This window comes from Callithrix jacchus, chromosome 6, assembly GCF_049354715.1.
Source record: "Callithrix jacchus isolate 240 chromosome 6, calJac240_pri, whole genome shotgun sequence".
In the NCBI taxonomy this organism is placed as follows: domain Eukaryota; kingdom Metazoa; phylum Chordata; class Mammalia; order Primates; family Cebidae; genus Callithrix; species Callithrix jacchus.
Window position 1 is genome coordinate 154,055,908 of NC_133507.1, and position 25,556 is coordinate 154,081,463.

General features: G+C 43.2%; 1 protein-coding gene and 1 pseudogene across 5 annotated transcripts in view; one reads left to right on the forward strand and one right to left on the reverse strand.

Annotated features, from left to right (window-relative positions):
- Window positions 1-1,009: 1,009 nt before the first annotated feature.
- LOC108592092 (small ribosomal subunit protein uS2 pseudogene) lies at window positions 1,010-1,982 on the reverse strand (annotated as a pseudogene).
- Window positions 1,983-9,033: 7,051 nt separating this feature from the next.
- Window positions 9,034-25,556, forward strand: part of GIGYF2 (GRB10 interacting GYF protein 2) — a 167,262-nt gene continuing 150,739 nt past the window's right edge. For 4 of the 5 annotated variants that reach the window (XR_013519161.1, XM_002749903.7, XM_054258052.2 and 1 more), the window contains exons 1-2: window positions 9,034-9,095; window positions 15,452-15,517. The gene's annotated coding sequence lies outside the window, so the exon portion shown is untranslated. Of the gene's footprint in view, window positions 9,096-12,592; window positions 12,663-15,451; window positions 15,518-25,556 lie in introns of all 5 variants that reach the window. The other variant, XM_008999715.6, reaches the window with a different exon arrangement.

A 25,556-nucleotide genomic window follows, 5' to 3' on the forward strand; every position in this document is an offset into this window, starting at 1 on the left:
CTGGGTATGGTGTTTCATGCCTGTAATCCCAGCACTTTGGGAGGCCAAGGCGGGAGGATTGCTTGAGCCCATGAGTTCAAGACCAGCCTGGCCAACACAGTAAAACACCATTTCTACAAAAAAATTAGCTGGGCATGGTGGCGGGCACTGGTAGTCCCAGCTATAAGGGAGGCTGAGGCAGGAGGATGGCTTGAGCCTGGGAAGTCAAGACTGCAGTGAGCTGAGATCATACCACCACACTCCAGCCTGGGTGACAAAGCAAAATTTTATAACTTAGGGAGGCGCTAAGGATGAGACCTCAGCAGGCGGCAGTTCCTTGTTTTCCTCCACTCCTTTCTGAAACCAGTGGCTTTTGGCATTCTGCCACGGGATATTGAGCATGTACATTACTGTTGTCATCTTATTAGTAGTATTTTTGGCGGGGGGTGGGGGGGTAGGGGACAGGGTCTTGCTTTGCTGCCCTGGTTGGAGTGCAGTGGTTCAATCTCAGCTCACTGTGACCTTTGCCTCTCAGGCTCAAGTGATTCTCATGCCTCAGCCTCCTGAATAGCTGGAACTACAGGTGCATGCCACCATGCCCAGCCACTTTTTATATTTTTGGTAGAGACGGGGTTTCATCATGTTGGCCAGCCTGGTCTTGAATCCCTCAGCTCAACAATTGACCTCCCAAAGTGCTGGGATTACAGGTGTGAGCCAGTGCACCCGGCCTCTATTTTTTTGTGCCTTGTTGGTTTTTAATTTATTTTTATTTTTGTAGCAACAGAGTCTTGCTCCGTTACTCAGACTGGAGTGCAGCGAAGTTATCATAGCTCACTGCAACCTCAAATTCCTGGGCTCAAGCGATCCTCCACACGGCCTTCCGACTAGCTGGAACCATAGGCACAGGTCACCATGCTTGGCTAGCTGTTGCCTTTTTGAAGGGCAATTTGGTAGACTGTTAAAATTAAAAATTATATATCTCTGTTATTTATTTATTTATTTTAGAAATTCGATGTTTATTTTCCATGAATCATATATGTCGTTTAAGAGCCCACACAAGAACAGCTGAAGGCCATTCAGTGGTTGCTCCTACCCATTCCGTGGCCTGAGCAGTGGGAGCTGCAGACCAGTCTTCCGTGGCAGGCTGGGCACTCCAGTCTTCAGTAGGGAACTGCTGGATAGGCACAGAGGGCACCTGCCCGCCTTCAGACCAGTCGGCAACCTCAGGCTGAGTAGCAGTGAACTCAGGAGCTGGAGCAGTCCATTCGCCCTGAAATTCCTCCTTGGTCACAGCCTTTTCAGCAGCAGCCTGCTCTTCTTTTTCAATATCTTCAGGATCTCTGTAGAAGTAGAGATCAGGCATGACCTCCCACGGGTGTTCACGGGAAATGGTGCCACGCATGCGCAAAACTTCCCAAGCCATTATCCACCACATCAAACCCACTGAGTGAGCTCCCTTGTTGTTGCATGGGATGGCAATGTCCACATAGCACAGAGGAGAATCTGTGTTACCCAGAGCAATGGTAGGTAGGTTAACATAAGACGCCTCCATGAGAGGCTGGTGGTCAGCCCTTGGGTCAGTAACCACAAGCAGCCGTGGCTCCCGGAAGGCTGCCTGGATCTGGTTGGTGAAGGTTCCAGGAGTAAAGCGGCCAGCAATTGGAGTGGCTCCAGTGGCAGCAGCAAACTTCAGCATGGCCCTCTGGCCAGTATTCCTGGAGGATATAACACTGACATCAGGAGGGTTTTCAATGGCAGCAATGGCCCGAGCTGCCAAGAGAAGCTTCTCCCAGGTCCTCTTCAGATTTATGGTGTAGATGCCATTGCTTTTCCTTTTATAGATATACTGCTCCATCTGGAAGTCAAGGCTGGTGCCACCTAAATGGGTTCTTGCTGCCAGGAACTTGAGGACATCCTCCTCCTCCATTTGCAGGACATAAGGGCTCCGGACATCGTGAAAGTTTCCCTTTAAGTTACGACGGGAATCCAGAACAACGCCGTTTGGAGCCATTGGCAGGTAGCGCGGAAGGCAGTTATTTATTTTTATGTTAACAAATCACTCCATGACTTAGGGCTTAAAACAATGATTCATATTTATTATCTCACACAGTTTCCGAAGGCCAGGAATTTAGAAGCAGTTTGGCTGGGTAGTTGGTTTGGGCTCAGGGTCTTTCATGAGGCTGCAGTCCAAATATCAGCTGTGGCTGCAGTCATCTGAAGGCTTGACTGAGACTGAGGGACCTGCTTCCAACATGACTTACTCCTGTGATTGATGCTGGCTATTGGCAGGAGGCCTCGGTTGCCTGCCATGTGAACCTCTCCGTGAGGCTGCTTGAGTGTCCTCACAACTTGGCAGTTGGCTTCCCCCAGAGCAAGTGATACGAGAAGGTAAAGGGCAAGCCTTTTAAGACCTAGCTTCCTAAATCACTCTGCTATCCCAGTAGTCACATAGGTCAGCCCTATTGGCAAAAATCATTAGGAGTCATCATGGAGGCTAGCTATGTTGGAATCAGAGTTCTTAATTGCAAATAACAGACTCTAAGCCAGACTGATTTAAGCAGAAAAGGAATTGATTGAAAAGATACAGAGGAGTCCCCAGAATCACTAGCAGGGCTGGGGGGCCAGGCTAAGGAAGCAGGCAGAAGGCCAGGCGGTTGGGACAGCAGCCAAAAGCACACCATGGGAACCAGCCGCTGCCCTGGCTGACAAGCATGCTGTGGTGTCCTGCTTCTTCAGGTCATTTCCTCCACATCAGAGTCTGCGGCTGAGCCTAGTCACATGCCCACATGTCAGGGGTGGGACAGGGGAGTATCTAGGCTTTTTGTCTTCTGTAAGCGGAGGCAAGTTTCGCCAGCCACCAAGATTCTCATTTTCCACAAACATGGAGAAGTATTTCAGTATTTCAACTGAAAGTAATTCAGTATTTCAGCTCAGCAGACCCATCATAAAGTACAGCAGGTGCCTACTGCAGACATACTCACGAGCTTTGGCCCAGGAATGTATCCTATAGGTAAGTATAAAAATGAACAAGGTGGTAGAGGGGGGAGAAAAAAAAAGAACAAGGATGTATTAAGGGAATACTCATCACAGTGTTGTTTGCAATAGCAAAAATACTGGAAACAATCAGCATATCTATCAGCAGGGGATCGGTTCAATATGTCAGGTACATCCACATAAGCGTGGCAGCCACTGAAAAAACATGGATTCCACCAAGATATCTTGTTTCTTGGAAGCAGGCCAAGAGCACAACAGCATGCATAGAAATGCTCAGGTGTTCTGTTTTGTTTCAGTTGGGAGGCGTAAATGTGTATTAGTTCATTCTTACATTGCTATCAAGAAGAGGCTGGGCAAGTTATAAAGAAAAGAGGTTTAATTGACTCATGATTCCACAGGCTCTTCAGGAATCATGGCTGGGACAGGCCTCAGGAAACTTACAATCATGGCAGAAGGTGAAGGGGCAGCCAAACACAAAGTGGGAAGCTACACACTTTCAAACACCAGGCCTCCTGAGGACTCTGCCATGAGAAGAGCAAGGCAGAAGTCTGCCCCCATGATTCAGTCACCTCCCACCAGGCTCCTCCTCCAATATTAGGCATTACAATTTGACATAAGATTTGGGTGGGGCATGGAGCCAAACCATATCATTATGTCTCTGCCCGAGTAGACTGTAAGCTTCATGAGGTTGCTGATCAGGTGGATTTGGGGGCAACCACTGAATCTCCAGCATTTAGTGGTGCTGAGAATGAAGGAAAGTGCCATACATGTTCATGTGTGCATGCAACATTTTGGGGGAGACCACAAAAAAATAATGGAAGGAGAACCTGAGGGTCCTAGACAGGTCTTGCAGTGGAGGGGAAACTTAAATTTTTTCCTTTATATGTTTTTGAACTCTAAAAATTATAAAGCCATAAACATACATTGCTTTAGTACTACAGTGACGCTTACTACTGCCACCACCACCAGCAGAATTGTTAATAAAAGTTAAAAAAAAGAGAGGGGCCGAGCATGAGGGCTTACGCCTGTAACCCCAACACTTTGGGAAGCCGAGGTAGGTGGATCACCTGAGTCAGGAGTTCGAGGAGTCAGTAGTCAGGAGTTCGAGACCAGCCTGGCCAACACTCTACTAAAAATACAAAAATTAGCCAGGTGTGGTGGCACATGCCTCTAATCTCAGCTACTAGGGCAGCTGAGGTAGGAGAATTGCTTGAACCCTGGAGGCAAAGGGTGCAGTGAGCTAAGATCATGCCACTGCACTTCAGCCTGGGCAACAGAGTGAGACTCTATCTCAAAAAAATAAAAAAAAAAATTAAATTAAAAATAAAGAGAGGGGAATCTCTGACCACAAAGAAAACAAGAGCAGTTGAACATTCATGTGGGAATCCTCTGGGACAGAAGAAATATGAAACCCTAAAGATGCAAAATATTCAGAAAAAAATGAATAACATTTTGGGATATATCATGGGATATTAGGTGAAAGGATACATTTATTGTATTCCAAGGTTTCTTTTTTAATAAATGATTTAATGTCTTGTACATTCATAGGTTGGAAATGAGAAAATAATTTAAATATGCAATTTTTTTTTTTTTTTTAGATGGAGTTTTGCTCTTGTTACCCAGGCTGGAGTGCAATGGCGTGATCTTGGCTCACCGCAACCTCCACCTCCTGGGTCAGGCAATTCTCCCGCCTCAGCCTCCTGAGTAGCTGGGATTACAGGCATGCGCCACCACGCCCAGCTAATTTTTTGTATTTTTAGCAGAGACGGGGTTTCACCATGTTGACCAGGATGGTTTTGATCTCCTGACCTCGTGATCCACCCGCCTCGGCCTCCCAAAGTGCTGGGATTACAGGCGTGAGCCCACCGCGCCCGGCCCAATACGCAATTTTATAATAACAATTTTATAATAACTTTAATAATAACAAAGTTTTTCAAACATAAAAATGGGTTTATTTGCATAGCCATTGTCTGCACAACCTTTCTTGTTTGTTCAGTTCTCTGGTACAATTTTTTTTTTTTTTTTCCACCTAGGCTGGAGTACAGTGGCATAATCATAGCTCACTGTAGCACCAAACTCCTGAACTCAAAAGATCCTTCCACCTCAGCCTCCCAAGTAGCTGAAACTACAGCTGTGTGCCACCACATCCCGCTAATTTTAAAACATTTTTATTTATTTATTTATTTATTTAGAGACAGTCTTGCTCTGTTGCCCAGGCTGGAGTACAGTGGCACGATCTTGGCTCACTGCAACCTCTGCCTCCTAGGTTCAAGCAATTCTCACGCCTCAGCCCCTAAGTAGCTGGGATTACAGGTGTGTAGCATCACGCCCAGCTATGTACTCATGACAAATTAAATTTATTTTGGATTAAACTCCTTACCCTCCTCCCATTCTCAAATGATCTATCATCTCAATTTCTCTATCAATGGTGTACTATAGCTGAAACTTCATTATTCCTGACAAAAGCATGGTGGTACTTTAAATACCACTATTTAGTGAAACACTGGAAAGACAGAGGAGAAAAGGAAAGCACGCTTAGTAGATAATCAAGAATCAATTGGATTTTATTGGTATTTGTTGAACATTAACTGTGTGTCAGGGAATAGCATCTGCAGAGTTTGCTGAGTGGAATAATGCAGTGTGCACAATGGTTAAAAGGCAGGGATTGGGCCGGGCATAGTGGCTCACGCCTGTAATCCAAGCACTTTGGAGGCCAAGGCGGGCGGATCACCTGAGGTCGGGAGTTCAAGACCAGCCTGACCAACATGGTGAAACCCCATCTTTAAAAAAAATAAAAAATAAATAATTTTTTTTTCAGCTTTTTTTGGGAGGGAGGGGGCAGGGTCTCTGTCACCCAGGCTGGAGTGCAGTGGCACACAATCTCAGTTCACTGCAACCTTTGCCTCCCAGGCTCAAGTGATCCTCCCACCTCAGCCTTCCAAGTAGCTGGGACTATAGGTCTGTGCTACCATGCCTAGCTAATTTGTTTTGTAATTTTAGTAGAGACAGAGTTTCGCCATGTTGGCCAGGCTGGTCTTGAACTCCTGAACTCAGGTGATCTGACTGCCTCAGCCTCCCAAAGGGCTGGGATTATAGATATGAGCCATTGTGCCTGGCCACCTGTATGTATGTGTGTCAAGTTGCAGAACTGTGCACTAAAGATGGTAAATTTTACTGTGTGCAAATTGTATCTTCAAAAGTATATGTATAGGTGGCTGGGTGTGGTGGCTCATGCCTGTAATCCTAGCACTTTGGGAGGCTGAGGTGGGTGGATCAGCTGAGGTCAGGAGTTCAAGACCAGCCTGGCGATCATGGTGAAATCCCATCTTAAAAAAAAAGTATATGTATAGGTAATGTACAGGTGGGATAGCATCTGAGAGGTGGCATGACAAGTTGGTTAGGGACACGGGCTTTGCAAGCAGCCAGTCTGGGCTTGAAAATCCTGGTTGAGATTTGGAGAAGGTAAGCACTTCTCTGAGAAGCCTGGTTGCATTGCTCCATAGTGCTGTTACCAGGATCACAAGAGACAGTGCAAAAAAAGCATTTAATGAGGTGGTTGGCACATCACAAGTATCAGTATTACTTTTTTCCTTGAAAATAACAGCTCAGGCCAGGTGCAGTGGCTCACGCCTGTAATCCCAGCACTTTGAGAGGCCAAGGCGGGTGGATCACTTGAGGTCAGGAGTTCGAGATCAGCCTGGCCAACATGGTGAAACCCCGTCTTAAACAAACAAACAAAAAACAAGACAAGGGGTAAATTCTTTGGTCTAATGGAGGCACAGAGGCAGTAACACATGGATTGGCAGGAGTTGCAGGTTGGGGAGAAGTGGGGTAAATGTTGGGAATGGCATTGCAACAGGATGAAACAGCACATGCAAAGGCTAAAACATAATGTCATGTTTACAAATCTTCTAACATCGGCCTCTCTGGAGCACTTAGTTCACGGGGAAGATCAAGGAGAGGAGAACAATGTGGATGATGGGAGCAGAGTTCTTTCTGATTTTTGTTTTAGAGACAGGGTCTTGCTCTTTTGCCCAGGCTGGAGCACAGTGGCATGATCAGAGCTCACTGTGGCCTTGTATTCCTGTGCTGGTGATCTTTAGCCTCCCAAGTAGCTGGGACTACAGATGCATGCCACCACACCTGGCTAATTATTATTATTGTTTTTTTGAGAAAGAGTCTTGCTCTTTCACCAGGCGCTGGGCTGGAGTGCAGTGGTGCGATCTTGGCTCACTGCCACCTCCACCTCCTGGGTTCAAGCAATTCTCCTGCCTCGGCCTCCCGAATAGCTGGGACTACAGGCATGTGCCACCATGCCCAGCTAACTTTTGCATTTTAGTAGAGATGGGTTTCACTATGTTAGCCAGGATGGTCTCGATCTCTTGACCTTGTGATCTGCCTGCCTCGGCCTCCCAAAGTGCTGGGATTACAGGCGTAAGCCTCTGTCCCCGCGCCGGTTAATTATTTTTTATTTTATTTTTTGTAGAGATGGGATCTCTCTATGTTTTCTCAAGCTATGGGGGTAGAACTCTGCAGAATGGGATTGTGAAGGGCTTCCTTGAGTTTCTTTATTTCTAGCAAGTCTCCATGAGATGTTGATGTTACTGTACCACTTTGAGCAGTAAGGGTATAAGTAAGGGAAGAAAGTGTTTCAGAATGTAGCAAGTGGTCAATTGTATTGAAGACAGGGAAACGGGAAGTCAAGCTGAGGACTGAAAGACTCAATATTATCAACATTGTTACCAACCTGTAAGATGGGGTGTTTTCAGGGTAAGCAATAGGCAGATAGGAAAAGACAGAAGCCACCTTGGAGTGGTTGATGATTGCATGTCAGATGTGGCAATGGAGAAAGTGCATATAAACAATTCTTTGGTGCAGCTTGGCTGTGAAAGGGAACAGGGTCACAAGAGGTAGCTGGAGGGAGAATTGGAGGGTTTTTTTTTTGAGACATAGTCTTGCTTTGTTGCCAGACTGGAGTGCATTGGTGCGATCTCAGCTCACTGTAACCTCCGACTCCCTAGGTCAAGTGATTCTCCTGCCTCAGCCTCCCAAGTAGCTGGGATTACAGGGACGGGTCACCATGCCCTTTCTGGGATTTTTAGTAGAGGCGGGGGTTCCACCATGTTGGCTAAGATGGTCTCGATATCCTGACCTGGTGATCTGCCCGCCTCAGTCTCTCAAAGTCTCGGGATAACATGCATGAGCCACTGCGCCCTGCCAGAACTGGAATTTTTAACATTCCATTTTAAGATGGGAGACACTTTAAAGCTGACAGAAAGGCTCCTGTAGGAAGGAAGAAGTTGAAGACACAGGCAAGAATGGGATGCCTAAGGATAGAGTTGCTAGATTTAGCAAACACAGGACGCCCAGTTAAATTTGAATTTCAGAAAAACAACGACCAGTTTTTTTTAGTGTTTGCCCCAAATATTGCTGGGTGTCTTGTATTTTATCTGTCAATTCCAGAATAGTTCATCTCTAGGTAAAGAGTTATAGCCCCGGATGTCCTAGGAAGGAGTTGCAGCTCTAGAGTCTTTCCTAGCTGTCCCAGTGCAACACTCTGCAGAACTATCAACAAGTAGAGAAACTGCTTTGAATGTCAGCTTTTGCGGCTTTTCCATTCGCTCTAGGATGGCAACTGGACAGGAAAATGCTGGACTAAAAGTGTGGAAAAGTTCTAATTTGAAAAACCGGCCCGTAAGGGATGCAGAGGCTTTTGAACTGCAAACGGGCTCTGGATTGGGAGTACAGAACAGTGAGTCACAGGGTGGCTGGTCTGGGCCCAACTCTGGACACCAGGTCCTCTCAACTCAAGGGCAGGTACCTAGCAGCAGTCGAGGGGTCAGCGGGCGCCTGCGCACTGCCACGGCCCCGCCCTCTTCCAGGCTTTCATCCGGGTCTCTGGCAGGGGCGTGTCTGGGCAGAGGGGCCGGTGGCTACGGAAAGGAAGGATGTCGTGGGAGACTGGAGAGTGGGGAGGGAAGCGGGAAGGGGCGGGGGCGGGGCAAGAGGCGTGGCCGAGCGAACGCGCGGTCACGTGATGCGCGTGGCGACGTGTCGGCCATCTTGTGTTGTTGAGGCTGAGGACTGACTTGGGTTCTGAGACTCCCTGTCCCGGACCGCAGGTAACCAGCCATTCCGTGTAGCTCCCCTGCCCGGCTCTGCCCCGCGCCCCGGCCCCGCCGCGGCGTCCTGGGCCGCCCGTGCCTCTGACCCGGGCTTGCGTCCCCGTCGATCCTACCCGAGCCGGCTCGGCCGCATGGACACCCACAGGCCGCTCCGGCCGGCTTGGGCCGTCAGGCGAAGGGACAGGTCAGGTGCGGGGCCGGAGGGAGCCTCCTCCTGGGCGAGGGGCGCTGAGGGCCCTGGCGCGTCACGGCCGCGGGGAGCCGAGGAGCCCCTCGGCCAGGGCCTCTTGGCATTGCTAGGGCAGCAGAACAAGGCAGGAGGGTGGTGGGGCAGTCAGGCCGGCTTGTTCGGAGCCCGAGGGCTTGCCTTCCTCTGCCTACTTCTGCGGGCCAGTCACCCGCTCAGCCTCGGGGTGCCCCGGTAACAGCTGCTGCGATCAGACAGCTGCTCCTGCCGGCTCCGTTGTCCACACCTGGCCCCTGGGAGGTGCGCTTCTGCCTTCCCCGCGGAGCATCTGGACGGAGGCAACTCCTTCGTTGGCGAGAGTACTGGGTCTGGACCAGGCCTGAGGCGAGGTGGAGCCACCATGATCGGAACCTTGGGACTGTGGCTAGGAAAGTAGAGCCCAGGGCAGCTTTGGGGACCCAGATGTTCACAACAGGTTGAAATAGGCATTAGCCTTAAGTGTCAGCAGTTTCCAAAACCACTCTAAATACTTGTTTTGCGACTGAAACATAAATCCAGCGAACAGGGAATGGGGTCATGAAAGAAGCGGAGTGTATGACCGTGTTTGAGAAGCAATAACGTTGCTTTGCAGTTAGTTACCTAGTGCTGTGTTTTTTATTTTGTTTTCGTTTTCCTGCAAGTCAGAGCACTTAAACACATGTAGTCTCTCTGTAAGAAAGGTAAGTATTCCAGTTTAACTTTCAAGAAATTCAGTAGGGGGCCAGAACCTGTGAACAACTTCCTATCTAGTGCCTTGAATTAAGGCAGTTTTGAGTCCCAGTGTTGTGTTTGGGGAAGATATTCTTTCCTTATATAGTATTTCCTTTTTAGAATCAAATGACCTCCTAGATTAGAAAAAATTTTTTTCCTTCTTTCTGTACATTAAGTTTGATCCTTCTAATATTTGTAGATTTGACCTTAACAGACTTTGTCCGTTTTGCCTAGAACACAAATGCTTGCTGTCATTCATGGATGGTTTTACGCGTTTTACTAGTTGGTATAGCAGTGTTTGGCGTGCTCAAACTGGAATGTGTACTTCTCTTTTATATCAGATGTTGACATCAGAAGAGGACACTAGACAAGTATTTAAAAGTGGCACGTAACTGGAAAAACGTCACATGATCTTTCTTTTGAAATTTAACATCAAGGAATACACTGGTGATGGTAGTGATTCACTAGAAAGGAGAAGGCTTCATTCCTTTTTGATACCTGACAAAGCATTTGGGAGTCTTGGGGAGGAAGAAGGGACCATGTGCTTTCGTTCATTCATTTATTCATTCATGCATTCATTTATTTGACAGATACCCTATTGAGCATTGACTACACCGTTATGTGCTGGGAGCAAAACAGACCAAGTAATTCCTGTCTGTATGGAATTCATTTCTAGACAGATAAATAGGTAAAATACATGGTGTAGTGTTAAGTGAGGTGAAAGAAAAAATGAGTCAGGGAGATAGGGCAATACGATTTGGGGAGGGGTTCATTTTAAGTGCCCTGAGAAGGCCTCATGGAACAGTTAACATTGTAGCAAAACCCCGCAGAGGTGAAGATGCTGTTTCTTTAGCTCTACAGGGGGAAGAGTCCTCCAGCAAGCTGCTAGGGAGCAGTAAGAGCAAAGACGCGGACCCAAAAACTTGGCTGGGAGCGACTCAGGAGTAGACTGGGAAAAGCATGGAGGGTGGCCTAGGCTAAGAGGCAAGGGCGAGACAGAGACTAGTAAGGAGATGTGTGTACTTGCCTCTGTAGTACTAAGATGAGATGGATTATTTGCTATCCTGAATTATTTTTCCTTATTTCTTATGATTCTTAGAAAGGGAAATCAGATTCTGGAGATTTGGGCCAGCGGCCTCGCCAACCCCCATCCCCTATGTAATTCCCTTCTCCACTGGTATTTGGAAAAATTTAAGATGCTCAAATATTTCAGGAAATTATAATGAATTACCTTTCTCAAAAATAAACATTTTAAAATGAGATTGATGATAAATTGCTTGAGAGTACTTTTCAAAAGCAGTTGCCTTCTAAGAAGGGGGATATTTGGAAATTTCAGGATATTTGAAAATGTAGGGAAATGAGAAATTTTCCTTTGACATTTAGACACATAGTTAAGGAACATAACCAGGTAGAAAGGTGGAATCAGTGTAGTAACTCAAATTATCCTTAATCTGGTTAGTAAAGAATTTCTGTTAATACTGTGCTGTCCAGCGCAGGGACTCTTCCTGTAAGTCATGTGCGTATCCTTTAGAACATTGAACATGTGTAGAACTTTTTGGTTTTTTATTCCTCTACTTTTACCTTTCAGACTAGTTATCTTAATCGGATGCTTAATAGACATATTTTTCTTGTAAAAAACATTTTCTGATTTCCTTCCAATTTATCTCTATATTCTTTTTACTGAGCTTTCACAAATGTCCTCTTTCATTTTAGTTCAGCTGAGGAATTTTAGTATTTTGATTTTGAAATGCTTTTGCTGCTGAGAGGCATATGTGAAAAACATTTTGGAGTAAGTTTGCCTCAAAATCATGAGAAGATGAGAATTACAAGGTCACTGTGTGCATGCAACTCCTTGGCTAAAAGGGAGGCATAATGATGGTAGTGATGAGGTAGTGTTTTAACTAATTGCTTTTCTCCCTCTTGTTTTTCTGTTGTGTTTTTGAAATGACATTTCCAAATTATAATCTCTTTGATGTCATATCAGCTCATTTGTTTTCATGACTCTGCATTGGAATACTCCATATGTGTATTCTCTTTGTTGACCTTCACATTGGAAAATGACACTGTTGATAGTGATTGCTGTCTGGGACAACCTTTTTGGGTAAAAGACTACTACTGTCTCTTTCATTATTGCCCTTTTTTTTTTTTTTTTTGAGACGGAGTTTCGCTCTTGTTACCCAGGCTGAAGTGCAATGGGGCAATCTCGGCTCACCGCAACCTCCGCCTCCTGGGTTCAGGCAATTCTCCTGCCTCAGCCTCCTGAGTAGCTGGCATTACAGGCACACGCCACCATGCCCAGCTAATTTTTTGTATTTTTAATAGAGGCAGGGTATCACCATGTTGACCAGGATGGTCTTGATCTCTTGACCTCGTGATCCACCCGCTTCGGCCTCCCAAAGTGCTGGGATTACAGGCGTGAGCCACCGCGCCCGGTCATGATTGCCCTTCTGACAGATCTTTGACCTGTGCCATTTTCAAATTCTGACTGTTTGCTGTTCTGCATTAGCCCCTGCTGATTAAATTTTCCACATTTTCTGTTTTATTCTGTTTCTTATAGATTATAGTGGGACCAGTCTCATTAGGTTGAATCTACAGCCTTTCTTGGTGTTAACCCAGGTCTCTCAGAGGCAAGTTAAATGTCCATTTTCCTTTAGTTTAAATTACCATGGTATTGTTTGGTCATTGTTGTAAAAGTCTGAACTCAGGCTTTTTTCCACTGCTCGACTCCCACTAGGGTTTTACGGTGATAAAGTTCTATGGTTTTTGCATAGGAGAGTATTTTAAGAATAAAACAAACAAATATATAAAATGAAAAATAAATAAACAGAAGTTTAAAATAAGATAAAAAAAATCTAAGGTTTCCATTCATTTTTAATGCCTTGAAAAATTATATCTCTTTAAAACTAGAGATTTTTATTTCATGTATAAACTTGCTTATAGTTTGCGTTGCAGTGTTTCTTGACCAAATACTGTTTTTACATTTTGTTCATGCTCTCAGATGAATGAGAAATATACTAAATTAATTATGCAGAAATGTAAAGCGATACCTTTATTGAATTGCCTATAATTTTGTGTGAGGTGAAAAGAGGAGAGAGGTTTGAAAAACAAAGAATGTTCTCTTAATTGACCAAACTTTATTTTATAAAAATATTTCAAAGTATTACCTATTTCCCTACTTTAAATAAGGAACCTAATTGTGTTTTCTGGTTAACTATGGGGTTTAATTAACTTAAGCTTAATTATTATTTTTTGAGATGGAATCTCATTGTGTTGCCCAGGCTGCAGTGCAGGGGCCCAATCTCGGTTCACTGTGGCCTGTGATAGAGAGCAAGACCTTGTATCCTGGGAGGTCGAGGTTGCAGTAAGCTGTGATTGCACCTCATCACTCCAGACAGGTGATAGAGCAAGACCCTGTCTTTTTTGGAGAGAGCCTTGCTCTGTCACCTAGGCTGGAGCACAGTGAGCCATGCAGTCACGGCTCACTGCAACCTTGACCTCCTAGGCTCAAGCCATCCTCTTGCCTCAGCCTCCTAAGTAGCTGGAATTACAGGACCACACCACCACATCTGGCCAATATTCTTTATAGAGATGGGGTCTTACTGTGTTGCCAAGGCTGGTCTTAAACTTGTGGCCTCAAATGATACCCCACCCCCCTCCTTCAGCCTCCCAAAGTGCTGAGATTATAGGCCAGAGCCACTGCTCCCCACCAAATACTTTGAGAAAGTCACATTCACCTCTCATTTAATTATGCAAAAAAAGTATCCATGTTATAATGTCCAAAGGTCATCTAACTTTACTCCCTGAACTGTGTATTTTTTTTGAGGGCAGGAGGAAAGGGAAGGAGAAATGGATAATAAACGCATCTGTGGCTGGGTGCAGTAGTTCACACCTATAATCCCAGCACTTAGGGAGGTTGAGGTAGGAGGATCAATTGAGCCCAGGAGTTCGAGACCCCCATCTCTAAAAAAGATTTTTAAAAATTAGCTGAGTGTGCTGTACACACCTATAGTCTTAGCTACTCAGGAGGTTAAGGCTGGAGGATCGCTTGAGCCCAGGAAGTCAAGGCTACAACAAATTCTGATTGCACCAGTACACTCTCGCCGAGGAAACAAAAGTAAGACCCCATTTTGAAAATAATTGGCTAGGCACAGTTGTTCATGCCTGTAATCCCACACACTGGGAGGCCAAGGTGGGCAGATCACTCGATGTCAGGAGTTCGAGACCAGCCTGGCCAGAATGGTGAGACCCCATGTCTACTAAAAATACAAAAATTAGCTGGATGTGGTGGTGCACACTTGTAATCCCAGTTACTCAGAAGGCTGAGGCAAGAGAATTGCTTGAACCCAGGAGGCGGAGGTTGCAGTGAGCTGAGATCACACCACTGCACTCCAGCCTGGGTGACAGAGTGAGATTCTGTCTCAAAAGAAAATAATAAATCTCTCTGTCTAGTTGCTTTTCTATAGTTAATGAAATCGTCAACTTTTATTGTTAATTATTGTTCTTTGACTTGTTAGTAGCAGCAAAGTATCATTTGATTTTAGCCAAGAAACTACTTGAAAATATTATACTTAAGTTCACTTGGAATATCACCAGCTTGTGGATTTTTAAGATACTGTACCAACAGAGCATTAAAGGCAGGTTGTGATTTCGCAACTGAAATCACACTTGGAGCTTTGCTCCCTGGACATTTTGGCAATGATCATATTTATAAGGGATTAGTGATTATTTGGGTAGGATGCATATTGCTGTGATGTGGCTGTTGTTATTTTGTTAGATATATTTTATTTTTTATTTTTTTGAGACAGGGTCTCACTCTGTCACCCAGGCTGGAGTGCAGTGCTACAATGCGGCTCACTGCAGCTTTGACCTCCCTAGGCTCGCTCAGGTGATCCTCCCACCTCAGCCTCCTGAGTAGCTGGGACCATAGGCATGTGCCACCATGCCCGGCTAATTTTTCTGTTTTTTGTAGAGATGGAGTTTTGCCATGTTGCCCAGGCTGTTGAACTCCTGGGCTCGATTGATCTACCTGCCTCAGCCTCCCAAAGTGTTAGGATTATAGGAATGAGCCACTGTGCCTGGCAGTAGGTTTTAAAAGTTAATATCAAGTCCCTGTAATAGGGTTTTGAATAAAAACCCTAAGTAATCACTTCCCTGAAACCCGATGGAGGTGTTCATTTGTCAGCTTCATAAGAATCACTTGGGACTTCTGTTAAATATAGTTTTCAGTTCCACTGTAGAGCTACTGAGTCTTTCTAGATGTTAGGGTATCTAGTTTATAAATACACCAGGTGATCTAATCTTTTGACCAGGTTTGCAAGCCATTTTCTGCAAAGTATATTCGTGATGAAAAGTTGTGCTTTTAAAGTTTCCTAAGAGGTTGCTGGGTGATTTATATTAATATTTTTCTTATTTACAGTGTTAAAAGGATCTGAAGAAAGTCTGCTCAAATCTCCTGCTGTGAACCAGCAGAATTTTTGAACAGGTAAGTGTGAAAGGGAAGCACAGAGCCAGAGGGTTTTTGCAAGTAGGTGATTTCTGCTTTTAGGTTTCAGTTACTTTTGCCCCATTATTTCTCCTGAGGTTTTAGGTAGTGAGTAGAAACTTCTTCCCTGGTACCTGTCAGATCCTTTATGAACAATAAGAGTAACATACCTTTCTGAATCGATCCTGGTATGAATTTGTGTCTTAAACTGCCATAATAATTTTTTGTTGGCAAGAAACAAGGAGGAATGCTTTGAAGGTGGGGTACTGTAAAGAACCGAAGAGCAGTTGACTTCATGAGGGACGTGAACCAGAAACTAGGAAGCTTTCAGGAGCCATAGTACTTGTAGATAGCACTTTTCTGCCACCTGGCCAATGTCCTCTCTTGTATCTTTTTGTCCTGTTTTAGTTGTGTTTGTGCAGTCTGGCTTTTTCTGCTTTAACAAACACATGGTAGCAAAGGACCACTTAATTCTTGGAGCCACTTATGAACTTAAGCTCTAGTGCCAGTAGCCAACTGATTGCTAGCAGTGTCTACATTTCAGATTCTTGGAAGGGGGGAAATTTGACTGGTTGAACTTGGTTCAGTTCTGTCATTGATCAAATTAGTTATGCACATGAGGTTGGAGTCTAGAAGTGCAAACACAGCTGAAAGGTCTCCCTCCTAATGGTGGGGCAGGTCTCAGAGAAGGTAAAATGGCGGCTGTTCTAGGCGTACTCCCAGAGAAGCTTCTAGATATTTTTCCGTTTCTAACATTCCAGAAAAATGTCCTGTGTGTAGCTTTGCACACATAGTACATTTTGTTTTGTCTGTTGTAAAGGGTTAACATCTGCCTATCTATCTTTTGGTGAATGAGGCCAGTGGATCTTACCAAGCACACTTGTTGAAATTTATTAGTGCTTTTTTTTTTTTAAGACAGAGTCTTGCTCTGTTGCCCAGGCTGTAGTGCAGTGGTGTGATGTCGACTCACTGCAGCTTTTGCCTCCCTGGTTCAAGTGATTCTCGTGCCTCAGCCTCCTGAGTAGCTGGGATTACAGGTATTCGCCACCATACTCAGCCAATTTTTAGTAGAGAGGGAGTTTTGTCATGTTGGCGAAGCGGGTGGATCATTCTAGGCTCAAATGATCCACCCGCTTCGGCCTCCCAAAGTGCTGGGATTACACGTGTGAGCCACCATGCCTGGACTTCTTACTGCACTTTTTTAACAAAAGTTCTTGATTTTGGAGGTTTAGAGGAATGGCTGAGTAAAGGTTTAGCAAGCAGACATAAGCAAAGGAGAAGCTTCATGTGGAAAAATTCATTGGTTATTTACTTTACAGTGATTGTTTTTTATAAATTTTAATTTCTGTGTACTTTTTATAGTATTAAGCTACACTTGAGTATTAGGAAGCCAGATAGAATTTGAAAGGTTGACTCTGTTCACATTATTGAGTAGTAATGGGGATTGTCACTTTTGGGAAAGGATTAGTGAGACAGTATAAACTTTTGAAATAATACGTTTTTATATTCTAGAATTAAATACTGAAGCAAACTTTTTAATACAACATTTTGAAATCCTGTTTATTTTTAAAATTTTAAAAATTTATTTTGAGACAGAGTTTTGCTCTTATTGCTCAGGCTGGAGTGCAGTGGTGCAATCTCAGTTCACTGCAACCTCCACCTCTTGGGTTCAAGTGCTTCTCTTGCCTCAGCCTCCCAAGTAGCTGGGATTATAGGCATGCACCACCATGCCCAGCTAATTTTGTATTTTTAGTAGAAACGAGGTTTTTCCATATTGGTCAGGCTGGTCTTGAACTCCCGACCTTAGGTGATCTGCCTGCGTCAGCCTCCCAAAGTGCTGGGGATTACAGGTATGAGCCACCGTGCCCAGCCTTTATTTTTATTTTTTGAGAGGGAGTTTCATTCTTGTTGCCCAGGATGGAATGCAGTGGCACCATCTTGGTTCACTTCAACATCGACTCCTGGGCTCAAGCGATTCTCCTGCCTCAGCCTGCTGAATAGATGGGATTACAGGAGTGCACCACCACAGCTGGCTAATTTTTTGTATTTTTAGTAGAGACGGGGTTTTACCATGTTGGCCAGACTGGTCTTGAACTCCTCAGCTCAGGTGATCTGCCCGCCTCAGCCTCCCAAAATGCTGGGATTACAGGCGTGAGACACTGTGCTATTTATTTTTGTTTGTAGCTCATATATACTTGGCAACATCTAATTGCTTAACTAATACTTGATTACTTAAATTTCGTTGTATTAGTATGTCTACATTTTTGACCCAAAGGCTAGAAATCACTAATAAAAGTGGTTTATTACAGAGCAATGTATCTAACGAGAGTCCACGAATGTGACTTAATGAGACTTTTTTCACCCAGAGTAGACTGGAGCTGAACTCATTTTTAAGGTAGAAGAGTTTTCTCATATTGTACTTTTTCTTAAATCTGGATGTTGACATAAGACATATTCAGAACTTTGTGAGATTTAAAAAGATTTCTGCATACTTTGTGTAAAATTTTTAGAGGAACTGGGCGCAACGTGGCTCACATCTGTAATCCCAGCACTTTGGGAGGTTGAGGCTGGAGGATGACTTGAGCCCAGGAGTTTGAAACTAGTCTGGAAAACATAGGGAGGTCACATCTCTACAAAAATAAAAAAGTTTGGCTGGGTACGGTGGCTCATGCCTGTGATCCCAGTACTGTGGGAGGCTGAGGCATGCGGATCACTTGAGGTCAAGAGTTCGAGGCCAGCCTGGCCAGCATGATGAAATCCCGTCTCTACTGAAAATACAAAAATTAGCCAGTTGTGGTGGTGCACACCTGTAATTGCAGCTGCTCCAGCGGCTGACACAGGAGAAATCTCTTGAACCTGGTAGGTGGAGGCTGCAGTGAGCTGCGATTGAGGCATTGTACTCCAGCCTGGGTGACAGAGCAAGACTCCATCTCAATCAATCAATCAATCAATTAATCAATAAAAAGTCAGCTTTACATTGTGGTTCATGCCTGTGGTCCCAGTTATTTGGGAGGCTGAGGTTGGGGGATCCCTTGGGCCTGGGAGTTTGAGGCTGCACTGAGCCATGATTGCACCAGTGCATTCCTACCTGGGTAACAGAGCAAGACCTTGTCAGGAAAACATTGGTTTATGGTAAGGTTATCAAATGATGTGGCAGTGTTGATGGCACTGTAACTTTTCCTAAAATAGTTCATTTTTGCTAATTTTATTCTTTTCACTAAAAGGAAGAAAGAGAAGGAGAAATGTTTATATTTTTTTCAGAAACAGTAGGAAGGACGATAGTAACAGCAATACATTTTCTTTCTCTAGTGATATTGTGGTATGTTCTTTGGGAACAAAGCGCCTTTTATTCAAGTTCTCCTGGGCCTAGAGGAAGTTTTGGGAGCTGTGGTCTCTTCAGTATTGGTCCTTTGGTTGTGCAGACTCACAAGGAATTGGCAGAAATTTGTGAGGTTTAAAATTCCTCCTGTACAACAAGAATTTGGTTGTACTCACTGACGAGGAATTGTCTTGGTACTTCCTAATTGATAAATCAAGGCTTAGGTCTTGAAGCCTGGCCATATCCAGGGGCTCTCATGATCAGTTTCTTGGGAATTGACTTGTGGTACTGCCCAAACCATGGCCAAGTGTCTTCAGTGTAACTAGATTAACAGCCATCCTGCAAGATCAGTGAATCAGAGAGCCTTACTGTAGTTCTGGAATCTGATCCTCTTCTTCAGCCTTTTGTATTACTTCTACCATTGAGATTTTTTCTGTTGTTGAGCTGAGTTTGTTTTGCCCAGGCTGGAGTGAAGTGGCACCATCTTGGCTCACTGCAACCTCCACCCCCCTGGGTTCAAGTGATTGTCCTGCCTCAGCCTCCTGAGTAGCTAGAATTATAGGCGCATGCCACCATGCTTAGCTAATTTTCGTATTTTTAGTAGAGGCGGGGTTTCACCATGTTGACCAGGCTGGTCCCAAACTCTTGACCTCAGGTGATCCACCCTCCTTAGCCTCCCAAAGTGCTAGGGTTATAGGCGCGAGCCACTGCACCCAGCCCATTTTAATTTTTAAAACATTTTTTAGAGGCTGGGCACGGTGACTCACACCTGTAATCTCAGCACTTTGGAAGGCTGAGGTGAGTAGATCATGAGGTCAAGAGTTTGAGACCAGCCTGGCCAACATGGTGAAACCCCATCTCTATTAAAAAAATAAAAAAAATTAGCCAGGCATGGTGGCACGTGCCTGTAATCCCAGCTATTCAGGAGGCTGAGGCAGGGGAACCGCTTGAACCCTGGAGGTGGAGGGTGCAGTGAGCCGAGTTGCACTCCAGCCTGGGCGACAGAGCAAGATTCCATCCTGGGGGAAAAAAAATATTTTGTAGAGATGAAGTCTTACCATGTTGTCCAGGCTGGTCTTGAACTCCTGGGCTCAAGTGGTCCTCCTGCCTTGGCTTCCTAAAGTGCTGGGATTACAGACATGAGCCACTGTGCCTGGGCTCTAGCTAATTTTTAAAAATTAGAAATGGGGGGGGTCTCGCTATGTTACCCAGGCTGGTTTAGAACTTCTAGCCTCAAGTAATCCTCCTACCTTGGCCTCCTAAAGCGTTTGAGATTACAGGTATCAACTACCATACCAGCCATCTTGTGAGTTTTGAATAGACATGTCAGTGAGTTCTGTTTGTGGGTCTTTTATCTTAAAAAAACGTTTTAAACCTGGTAAATATTTGAATGTTTGCCTTATGCCAGGTGCTGGACTAGCCTTGGTGGTTGAGGAAAGCACCTACTGTTCTATCTTCATGGGCCTTACAACCTAATGAGAGAGGCAGTCAAACAATCATTTAAGTAAAATCCAAAATGTGAAAAGTCTTTCTGTACTTGGAAAAGGTACAGTTTGAAAACACTGGATACTTTTTGAGTAAGTGTCACGTTTTGGATCTTGGTGTTCTCTGTTTTTTGTTTTTTTTTTTTGGAGACGGAGTTTCACTGGAGCGCAATGGTGCAATCTTGGCTCACTGCAATCTCTGCCTCCCGGGTTCAAGCGATTTTCCTGCCTCAGCCTCCCAAGTACATGGGATTGCAGGTACCTGTCACCATGCCTGGTTAATTTTTTGTATTTTTAGTACAGATAGGGTTTCACCATGTTGGCCAGGCTGGTCTGGAACTTCTGACCGCAGGTAATCTACTCACCTCGGCCTTCCAAAGTGTTGGGATTACAGGCATGAGCCACTGTGCCTGGCCAGATCTTGGTGTCCTTATTGTATGCCCTTTGATATGCTCTCTAGGGTATGTAGGTATGTATGTTCTAAGTTTATTTATGTGTTTCTTATTTGTCAACTTTTTTTTTTTTTTTAAGACAGCATCCTGGTCTTTTTTAAGACCCAGCCTAGCGTGTGATGGCACAGTCTTTGCTCTCTGAAACCTTTGCCTCCTGGGGTCAAGTAATCCTGCCACCTTTACCTCCTGACTAGCTGGGATTCCAGGCGTGTGCCACCATGCCTGGCTAATTTTATTTTATTTTATTTTTCGTATTTTCTTTTAGAGACAGGGTTTCACCATGTTGCCCAGGCTTTGTCATTTTTTTCTTACTCTGTGATAGATGTTAATCAACTTTTTGATCTTAGGACCTCTTTACCCTCTTAAAAGTTATTGAGGGCCCCAAAGAGCTTTTGTTTTTTTTATATATATATCCATCTGTTTATCATATAAAGAAATTTAAAAAGTATTAGTTCATTTAAATATAACAAACTCATCACATGCTGACATAAATATATTTTTAATATGACATACCTGTTCTCTAAAACGTTTCTAAAAATCTGGTGATAAGATTGGCATTGTTTTACCTTTTTACAAATTTCTTTTATGTCTTGCTTTATAGAAGGCAACTGGGTTATTATTGGCCTTTGCATTCAGTCTGTTGCTGTTTATTACTTCGGTTGAAGTATATTAAGGAAATTTATCCTTACAATGATACGTATATAGTTGCAACAGAGAGAATTTTAATAGCTTTTACAGATAATTGCAGATATTCTTTGATCCTGCAGTAGCAGTGTTTGTGTGTGTGTGTGTGTTTAATTTGTAATCAAGTATTTTTTTTAAACATTAGTTGCAATGTGAAATCTGAGTATATCAATAAATTATTTGACATCTGTAAATATAAAATCTATTGGTCTGTGTTCCGTGTTGAATGCATATTTTACATCATACAGTATCAAAAAATCACTTTCATTGAAATTAGCACCTATCAGAAAAGCTTTTAAGTGTCGGAAAACTGTCTAACTCATGGTGACAAATAGAAACTTTCCAAAATCCTAATTTTTGCTTGAAAGGTCAAATTTTTTAACTGGCAATAGGTACTCTGAATTGTTTTTCTTGAAGTGACAGTCTCATTCATTTTGAAAAAAATGCCTGCTACATACCCCAGTCTAGACAGCTGTATTGTGTGCAGCTGTTCTTTCAAGTCAAAATTATGTTCTGTGAAAAAAAGCAGCTAGTTGAGCTTGTAACCCAAAACAGTTGCATTAAGTGTCATTCTTCATGATTTCAATATGCAGTAGAAATGCATTATTTCCCATTTCATCTTGTAGAATATTAATGGTATCAAGATTAATACAATTAATAGTTTTTACTGCCTCATAATGGGCATTCTTAATAACAGTGGCTCTTTTCCCCTCTCTCGTGAGTGCATGCCACAAGGCAGTGAAGAATACAGTGACTGCTGGTATAGTTTGTTGTAATTAACTTCATGCTGTGGTGCCAGCAGTTTTATCCATCACTGCACAGTCTGTGCAAGTGTCAACACATTGAAAAATGTAAATAATATTTTAGTTTTTGCAGTAGAAAATTTTCAAACTAGCAAGTAAGATCACAGTAGTATTTTATAATAGTAATATTATGAAAATCCATCATAGATGCCCCTGAAAGAGTTGGGAGGTCCATAGATTTCACTTTGTAAACTGCTGCTTTGAGGAGTGGAACAGTTTTCAGTGTTACATTCATATATGTTACATTGATATAAAAAGCGATTTAAAAAATAAATGTTTGGGTCAGTCGCAGTGGCTTACGTCTATAATCCTAGCACTTAGGGAGGCCGAGGTGGGCAGATCACGAAGTCAGGAGTTGGAGACCAGCCTGACCAACATGGTGAAACCCCATCTCTACTAAAAGTACAAAAATTAGCCTGGCATGGTGGCACACACCTGTAACCCCAGCTACTGAGGAGGCTGAAGCAGGAGAATCACTTGAGCCCAGAAGGTGGAGGTTGCAGCGAGCCAAGATCACACCACTGTACTCCAGCCTGGACAATAGAGCGAGATTGCATCTCAAAAAAAAAAAAAAAAAAAAAAAAAAAAGGCAGTTGGATCACGAGGTCAAGAGGTCGAGACCATCCTGGTTAACATGGTGAAACCCCGTCTCTACTAAAAATACAAAAAATTAGCTGGGCATGGTGGTGCGTGCCTGTAATCATAGCTACTCAGGAGGCTGAGGCAGAAGAATTGCCTGAACCCAGGAGGCGGAGGTTGCGGTGAGCTGAGATTGCGCCATTGCACTCCAGCCTGGGTAACAAGAGCGAAACTCCGTCTCAAAAAAAAAAAAAAAAAGTTTGAAATTGAAATTAGAGTAAAAGTATCACTGAGGGTTTTTAGATATTACTGAGAGTTTTTAAGTGCTGAATACATAAGAATTTGTTTATAAGTTAGAATGAGTTAAAATTTTCTGCTATGAAGAAAATGTTCTATGAACTTCTACCATTCAGTACTATAACTACTAGCCACTTGTTTCTGTTGAGCACTTGAGATGCTACTAGCTGGTGTGACTGAGGAACTGCATTTTAAAAAAATGTAGAAAAACCTTAACTTTTTTTTTTGAGACGGAGTCTTGCTCTGTTGTCCAGGCTGGAGTGCAGTGGCACAATCTGTCTTCACTGCATCTACTGCCTCCTGGGTCCAAGCTATTCTCCAGCCTTAGCCTCCCGAATAGCTGGGATTACAAGCTTCCTGCCACTATGCCCGGGTAATTTTTTGTATTTTTAGTAGAGACAGGGTTTCACCTTGTTGGTGAAGCTGGTCTTGAACTGCTGACCTCAAGGGATCAGTCCTCGGCCTCCCAAAGTGCTGAGGTTACAGGCATGAACCGCTGGGCCCAGCCTTAACTTTTTAATTATAACTTAAAAAATTAAATAGGTTTTAGTTTTTAGAACAGTTGTAGATTTACAGAAAATTGAGAAGATAATGCAGAATTCCTGTTACTAACATTTTATATTACTATGGTACATTGTTATAATTAATAAACCAATATTGATACATTGTCATTAATTACAGTCCATCATTTATTTACGTTTCCTTAATTGTACCTAGTATCTTTTTCTGTTTCAAAATTCCATTCAGGATGCTACATTATATCTAGTCATGCATTTTTAGGCTTCTGTTAGCTACCAGGGAGTTTTGCTGACTCCTTGTTTTTGATGACCTTGACAAATTTGAGGAGTACCAGTCAAGTTATTTTGTAAAATGCCTCTCTTTTAGGATTTTTTTTTTTCATGGTTAGACTGGGGTTATGGATTTTTAGAGGAAGATCACAAAGTGCCATTTTCATCGTATCAAGAGAACATATGTCAGCATGATTTATCATCCTTGATGTTGACCTTCAATCTTTGTTAGGTTTGTCCACTGTAAAGTTATTCTCCCTGGTGCCCTTGAGGAACTGATTTTAAAATTTTAGTTAATCTTAATTTAACTTTACATAGCCACATGTGGCTAATAGTTGCTATGTCCATAGTACAGTTGTAGATAATATTCTTCAGTTACAAGTTTTAGCTAAAATTTTATTTAACGTCTATTTCAATACCTTTAAAGAAAGGCAATTTAACATACAATAAATATTAAAGCTTAGTTTTGGGATACACTGTGTTTTGGGGGTTGCAGGCTGTTTAAAAATAATTTTTCTGAGGTATAATTAACATATAATAAAATACCTTCATTTTAAGTATACTCATTAAGTGTATATTTTGATGAGTTTTCAAAAATGCACACACTAGTATAACTGTCACTGTAGTCAAGATATGTATCATTTTCATTTTCTCCAGAAGTTTTTCCCAGCTTCTTTGTAGTCATTTTTCCTCTCCCACCACTGTTCTGTTTTCTGTGACTATTGATTAATATTTGCGTCTTCTAGAATTTCATGTAAATGGAAATCATGTTTAGGTCTGACATCTTTTTTTCCCCCTTTTTTAATACTTTTATGTTCAGGGGAACATGTGCAGGTTTGTTACATAGGTAAACGTGTGCCGTGGGGGTTTGTTGTATAGATTAGTAACCATTAGTTATTTTTCCTGATCCTCTCCCTCCTCTCACTCCTCACCCTCCACCCTCCGAGAGGCCTCAGTGTGCATTGTTTCCCTGTATGTGCCCATTTGTTCTTAGTATTTAGCTCCTACTTTGAAGAACATGTGATATTTGGTTTTCTGTTTCTGCATTGGTTTGCTAAGGGTGATGGTCTTCAGCTCCATCCATGTCCTGCAAAGGACATGATCTTTTTCTTTTTTATGACTGAGGGTCTGGCATCTTTTGCTTAACATAATTATGTGTGATTCATCCATGTTGTTGCATGCATGAATATTCTAAGGTGTGACTTTAGAATATTCTAAGGTGTGACTTTACAGTATTTGTTTATAACATTATTTATGAACATTTGGATTGTCCCCAGTTTTGGGCTATTAGAAGTAAGGCTGATCTTAATTTCATGGCATAGGTAATGATTCAGAATTGTATTGGGTTGCAGTGTTTATCACAATACTGTAAATTAGAAATTTAAATTCCTGTTAGTAAGGAGAAAAGCCAGCAGAGTATCTATAATTTTTTTGAATATATGCCATAGAAAGGGTAATTCATGTAGAAATTGGGGGGAGGGGGATAAAAAAATTCACGTAGAAATAATGTTTTGTTAGGTTTCATTATAGCGTATGGGCCAAGTAGATATAGACAATTTCTTGGACTTTTGTTGACTTTCTGGGGGAAAAAAAGTTTTTGGCTAGTTCCTTAGGTTAAATTTTTAGTAATAAA